Genomic DNA, 7,531 nt, shown 5'->3' with positions numbered 1-7,531 from the left:
TATATATAAATATATATAAATGATTTTTTTTTATGTTTGTAAGTACATTCTGTATATTTTTCTGGGTATCTTTTATTGCTTCTGGCTTCAAAACATGCATGTGACTTTCTATATTTGTGAGGTAGGAGCGCGTGGACGACATCCAAAATTGTAGAAAAGTGAGAGAATTCGACTTGCAAAATCAAAATCCAGAAAACAAACCCCAACCCCGTGGTGAGTCCTGTCTTGTTGCAACTGTGGAGCACGCCTTTGTTGTAATTTAAGAACAAAATGGAAATAAAGGACGAAAACAAGCTCTGTTATTATGTGACAGTTAATTTGCAGACAGAAAACGAAAAGAACAAAAAAAAATACATTCCTCCTTTTTGTGTCCTCTGAACAGAACAAACCGCATTGGTGGCAATATTCTTAACTTAATAAAAGCCTTCTTCACGTTTCCTGAAATCTGACTGCAGTGGGAGATGATGATGGTGATGATGTCACATTGTAACGAAAACACAAAGAAATCGAAACCTAGGTGCTATTTTCTCTCTCTTCTGTGGTGCTATGTATTTTTTCTAGTTTTGTGTTTGAAATATGGAAAACTTGTGCTGAGAGTAACTCCATCGCCACCAGCCCCTTTGACTCGCTTGAGCATCCAGTGGTGGTTTATGCATGCCGTTATTTTTTTGTTTGTTTCCCTTACATAGCCACTCTGAGATCAGTGCAGCATGTTATCTCCTGCTTCAGCGGACCACGCAGATAAGAAATGGGTCTGTAACAAATGTTGGAAATGACGAGAGGGATCTAAGATGGTGCTGTTGGCTTTGCGTATCAATGCTCTGTGACGCTGCATTTTTTTTTTTTTTTGATCATGTGTGCCACATGAAACTAGGGTAAAAGATGGACATGTTGCAATTGGGCCAAATGGATACAGTGCAAATTAGAAGGTCCTTCCACCAAAGGTTTTCTTTTCTTTTCTTTTTTTGTTATGGGAAAACAACTCGAGAAACTTGTTGATTAGCCAGATGGAACGGTTTGTTCATGCAGCGTCAAAACTTGCCTATCGGTCTATAATTCTTTTTTTTATTTTTTGCCCTTATTGTAATATTGCTCTTTGTTCAAACTATGCACTCTTTATGCTTATGACCACTAGTATCTACCACAGAATTGTTACAGCTCTTCTTTTTTTTTTTTTTGGCTTCCTTTTTAAAAAAAGAGAAAAAAAATCTTTAAATATGTGACTTGAACCTTTTCTGTTAAGATAACTCAATATGCTTGTAGATCTTTGGCTTTATTTTTCATTTGATGCAGTAAATCCAAATTTAACACTCCGCTCTCAATAATAATTATAATGATTTTTTTTTTCTTAAAAGGACAAACAATTATTTTGTAAATTTCCAGAACCAGCAGTGATGCTGCCATTATTTTCTTTTTTTCTTTTTTTTTTGTCTTTGTTTCATTTTGTAGATTTTCTGTTTGTTTGTTTTTCACAGTTTTGTCAAACCTGTGTAAGGATCAGAGGATAGAAGATATATTGGTTTTTATGTCAATAAATCCAAGTTTACTGTGGCCATCCACTCTTGTATGTCTTTTGAAGCATTAAAACCTATCTGTATGCATGAAATTGTAAAGTTTTTTCTCTTGTTATGATTTTTTTGTAGCGTGGCATGATCTCCGGTCCATGTGTTATTCATCAGGATACGTTAGCTTTTTTTTTTTTTTTTCATTGCTACAGATGGAAAAAAAAAAGAAGAAGAAGAAGAATAAAAAGGTCATGTCCACAATTGTGAAGTGGAGAGAAACTGATGAACTTGTAACTCTACCAAAGCCAATGTTCGTTTGTAGTATATTTATTGTATTATTTAAAATAAAAAAATAAATGTTAAATGATACCATAGTGTAAGTGTAAGAGGCGCCCTCTTTACGTGCAAGGTTATTATTATTTTCCACATGCCATCTATTTTTACACAATATGAGAGCACCTTTTTAATGGAGCCAGGCACAAAGCATTTTGACACATTCATTGAGGCAGCCATGCTTTCTTGTTTACCGAGCTGTGGGCTGTGTGTGTGTGAGAGATTGTGTCCTTAAGGATGTCTGTTTAAGCTACACAACAGGTAAAGTACAATATGTTTTTAATAGTGTAAACAGTTGTAGCTCTACAGATGCTTCACAAAAGGCAAGATCACAGCTGGTGATCACAGCTACGGTCATCCGTGGATTATTCCCTGCTGAGGCCTCAAAGAAAGAACCGACTTCCTTTCTAGGCTTTTTTGTTTGTTTGGGTTTTTTGGACCGAAAATGTGTACATCTATCACTTCCAGCAGATTTTTCTACTTCGCCTTGCAGGTTTTTCAGGACAAGCGGAGGAATATGTGCATTAACCGCTGTGTGTATTTTATGTAAGCCTTCCTCGGTGATCATTATAATAAAGCCTGTCATGCACCACTAATTTCAATAATCTCCAAAGCTTTGATCAAATCTGCGGTGGTGAGGATGACTCGCAGCACTTCAAATGTCTCATTAGGAAGAAAACCTCACACAAGCCTTAGCGCAGCAAAAATAAATAAATAAATAAATAAAAAGTTGTTCTGCATGATACCCGTGATCAATATTTAATGCAGTGTTTACAGGATGGATTTGGGACGATCAGAATGCATGGATTCCACTGAGGCAGCATCCTGGGTGAGTAAAGCAGCAAAGCCAAAGCGAAAAGTTCATTCCTCATTTAAGCTCCCAACTTTTTACAATAGTGGGGATAAGAGGGCCACACATAGGGCCTTTAGATCCCCCCAATTATGGCAATAGGTGAAATGTCAAAGACTGCAACAGCAACACGAGGGTGACAGGCCCTGTGAAACCTTTGTAGGGGTGGATTCAGGATGTGGTGAGATTTGAAATGGATGCAAGGATGGATTTGGGACATGCAGATGCGCTTGAAGCAATGCTACAGACCAGGAAGTGCATAGTGAAAGAAATGTAACACCAAATGTTGAGGTGTGCTGTTTAAGATGCAAGCAGCTCAGGTCAATCAGCTCAGAGAAATTTTAAGAAATACTCTGACACTTGGGTCTTCTACGTAGGTAAGATACTCAAGCAATAATATAAACTATACTAACTTAAAAGTAAAACTACTTACTTCATGGTAAAGGTAATTTCACCTTTTTTGTGCCATGTTAGCTTGTGTCCAAGAAGCTCAGAGGGAAACTTCTTCTTTTTTGTAGTTTAAAGGATCAAAGCTGAAATGTAAGTAAAATAAAGTCCCATCAGCCCTTCTGCACACTTTGTGCTCGCTTCGCTCCACCACGCATTTACCCTGACTGTCAGCGCCGTCCCTGCAATGGCTCTCTGTCCCACCAGGGGGGTCAGCTTCACAGTTTGGGAACAACTGCTTTACTGAAACTTCAAGCAATTCACTGACATTTGAACCAATTACACTCTGTTTTAGTTTCCATTGTTTCTTCTCTTGGCTTGTTGCAAGACACAAGCTTGTCACTGTTAAACAGTGATACCACAGTTCTAGGATTTTCTGTGGCTTTTGAGTTTTAAATTCATATTTGACTTAATTATTATTCTAGTACAGTTATTTTGGTATTTTTGGACTTGTTTTGATTGTAAAATTATTCTTCTTTCTGTTTTGCTGTTTTCCCATTGTGTCCAAACTGATTTCCCTCTGTTGTGTTTGTGTGCTTATGCCTTCTGTGCTTCACTGTCTGTGATTGAGTTTAGGCTAGTCTTCAGCATCTGTTGTTTTTCTTCCTTTTATTGTGATTGTGTTTATTGTTTTCACTTTTTGTTAAAGTGAGCATCGGGATGGAAAAGAAAGGTGATTTAAGTGACTGAACGCCAAATCGTTGTTAACGACAGATGGACTGTTCTAAATATTTAAGAAACTCCTGAGCTACTGGGATTTTCCTGCACAACCATCTCTAGGCTTTACAGAGAATGGTCCAACACAGAAAACAATATCCAAGACAATGGTAACTCAAACAATCACAATGCAGAAGAGCATCTTTTGAATACACAACACATCAAACCTTGAAGCAGATGGGTAACAGCAGCAGAAGTCCACATCGGGCACAGTTTGCACAGGCTCACCGACAGACAGACATGTGGAAATGTATATATAGTCTAATCCTGCTCTTGAATTCCTGGTGTATTTTATGTCATCCTCTTAGTTGGTTTTACTATACATTCCTATTGTCTTATTTTCATTATTGATCTTTTTGCTTTGCCAAATCAGGCCTTTTAGTTTCAAAACCTGTCCTCCGTCTCATGACACATAGGCTTATACTTTATATTGCCTTTCTTTAGGAGAAATATGGGCAACTAATAGTAATATTACAAAGATTTTATCTTTAAAATACGCCTGATGCCCATGCTCTATAATGGTAATGCAGCACAACATATTTAGAGTCTTGTATGAATCTGATAAATAACTGACGCTTATATAAGATGTATGGAGTACAAACTATTTCATATTTATTCTCCATGTTCTAATCATATTTCATGGGAAACAAACCACTGCTTAACTTGATTAACGTAACTATAGCCGCTAAAACTGAGCCCGGCTGGAACGACTGGCACGCTGAGGATTTATTGGCATTCTGTACGTTAGTGCTTCACTCAGTGACAAAAGAGCGCCTGTGTCTGGGACTGCTGCAGGTCATTTCTGAGGCATCCCACAGGAATAGGACACCACTCTAAATCTGAACACTGTAAATGTGTTTCATTGTTTTGCTAGCAAACTGTTCCCAGCTGCAGTTATTTATCAACCAGTTTCATTTCCTCTGTTCTGATAGCTTGCTTAATAAGAAACTTGTGAGTGTGCGTGTGTGTGTGTGTGTAGCACTGATGAAGTGAGGTTGGGGATAGGACTTCCTCTAGATTCTTATAAGTGATCCTAATATATACAAAAAACAAACAAAAGTAACACTCTAAAGGCTAATTATTCATTGTTAAAATGTTTGGTCTGCAAGTTGGGGAAGAGCTAAAGGGTCAAAAGCCAGATGTTAAACGCGAAATTTGGGACCAAACCCCGGTGTTCACGTGTAATTGCTTTGAGCCTGTGGATTTTCAGCTAACAGAGCCCATTCATCGCCCGACCCTGCACTGCTGACCTACTTACATACGAATCAGATAGAGGAGCTAGAATGAGATAGCGTTACAACACTGGCACTGACATATTGGAATATTAATAACAGGCTGCTCTGCTCTAATAGACTTTGAGATTGAGGAATTGCCATACAGTTCAGGTTGTGCGTGCTGTAATGTGATTAGCGTCGGCCACCCAAGCGTTGCACAGAGCTGCAGTTCTCGGCTGTCGCTGCCGTGTTTGTACCCTGTCGCAGTTTAAGAGGGATCAAGATCCTCTTAAAGATTTAAGGAACACATTGAGGGAAAAATGTGAGATTTTGTCTCTGTATCTGAAAATAAAAAAACAACAAATATTTTGTTCTACCTCTCTTCCCCTATTTTTAGTAACTGTGTGAATGTGGTATGTTACTCTTTCTCTTATTTCCATTTTTCTTTATTATATCCTCATCTGGCTTGTTATACTTTTTCCCTTTCTGTCTTCCTGTGAGCTCACTTGTGCCTTATTATCCTTCTCCCTGCTGTGTATTTAGTCCGTTCATTTAGTCTTTGGCAGTTCATCAAGTTATCAGCCTCCTGTCTCTTTGTGTGCCCTATGTGTTTTTTTATTTTTATTATTTTATTTTATTTTTAACTTTTCCTTAATATTAATCTCCCTTTTTACTCATTGGATTTTTCTCTGTACCCTAGTTTGGTTTTTATCCTGTTCAGCTTACAGTGGCTTTTGTTGTCACATTTTTCCACGAGTCCTATTAAAATCATCTTCTGTTTTACACCTGCCAGCATTTTGGGGTCTGCTTTTCAATTAAATCCTTACACGTGATAGATTTCAACTTTATCTCAGCTTTACTTATGACTAGTACCGTGCAAAAAGTTTGAGCTACCCTTATATCTTTTAATTTTGCTTCCACGGAGCCAGACTTTCTTTGAATTTTCTCAAAGTTGTCTTAAACAATAGTTCTTCAGGCTTTCTGAAGGTCTTTCTGTTTTTCTTTGGACATTGGTCACTCATTTTCAATCCAGCCCTCCTACCTGATTGTCTTCAGAGAAATAATTGTTTTTTTTTTTAAATGTTTGTTAAACCTTTTAAAAACGCAGACCTATAGTTCACTGAAACATAAAAAAGCCCATTAAGTAACACATCATTTCTTCTAATTTCTTTAGTTTAATAGAATGTACAAAAATGCTAAAGACAGGTTGACAAGAATAAAATAATGTTTTTGCACCGACACAGTTATTCCCAAAGAGCTATAAGCCAAAGACTTGGCATATCTCAGCACAGTGTGCAGTGTGCTCCTAAAAAAATTTGAAGAAACTCTACAAGTGAAGGGCATGTCCTTAAGAAGTCTGTCCATGAAGCCAGGTAACACACACCAATTAGTTAAACTGCAGGAATGTCTTAAAGACATAAAGACCTGGATGGCCGCTAACTTTCTGCTTCTTAATTCAGATAAAACTGAGGTTATTGTACTCGGCCCTGAAAAGTTTAGAAATATGGTATCTAACCAGATTCTTACTCTGGATGGCATTACCTTGGCCTCCAGTAACGCTGTGAGGAACCTTGGAGTCATTTTTGACCAGGACATGTCCTTCAACGCACATATTAAACAAATATGTAAGACTGCGTTCTTCCATTTGCGCAACATCTCTAAAATTAGAAATATCCTGTCTCAGAGTGACGCTGAAAAACTAGTTCATGCATTTATTACTTCCAGGCTGGACTACTGTAATTCATTATTATCAGGATGTCCAAAAAACTCACTGAAAAGCCTTCAGCTAATCCAAAATGCTGCAGCAAGAGTCCTGACAGGGACTAGAAAGAGAGAGCATATTTCTCCTGTTTTGGCTTCCCTTCATTGGCTTCCTGTTAAATCCAGAATTGAATTCAAAATCCTGCTCCTCACATACAAGGTCTTAAATAATCAGGCCCCATCTTATCTTAATGACCTTGTAGTACCATATCACCCTATTAGAGCACTTCGCTCTCGCTCTGCAGGCCTACTTGTTGTTCCTAGAGTATTTAAAAGTAGAATGGGAGGCAGAGCCTTCAGTTTTCAGGCCCCTCTTCTGTGGAACCAGCTTCCAGTTTGGATTCGGGAGACAGACACTATCTCTACTTTCAAGATTAGGCTTAAAACTTTCCTTTTTGCTAAAGCATATAGTTAGGGCTGGACCAGGTGACCCTGAATCCTCCCTTAGTTATGCTGCAATAGACGTAGGCTGCCGGGGGATTCCCATGATGCATTGAGTTTTTCCTTTCCAGTCACCTTTCTCACTCACTATGTGTTATAGACCTCTCTGCATTGAATCATATCTGTTATTAACCTCTGTCTCTCTTCCACAGCATGTCTTTATCCTGTTTTTCTTCTCTCGCCCCAACCTCCCTGAGCCTGGTTCTGCCGGAGGTTTCTTCCTGTTAAAAGGGAGTTTTTCCTTCCCACTGTCGCCAAAGTGC

The sequence above is a fragment of the Haplochromis burtoni genome, unplaced genomic scaffold (assembly GCF_018398535.1).
Source record: "Haplochromis burtoni strain Fernald_Lab_line unplaced genomic scaffold, NCSU_Asbu1 Contig_23, whole genome shotgun sequence".
NCBI lineage: Eukaryota > Metazoa > Chordata > Actinopteri > Cichliformes > Cichlidae > Haplochromis > Haplochromis burtoni.
The sequence above is the reverse complement of the archived record's forward strand: the minus strand, read 5'-3'. Positions refer to the sequence as shown.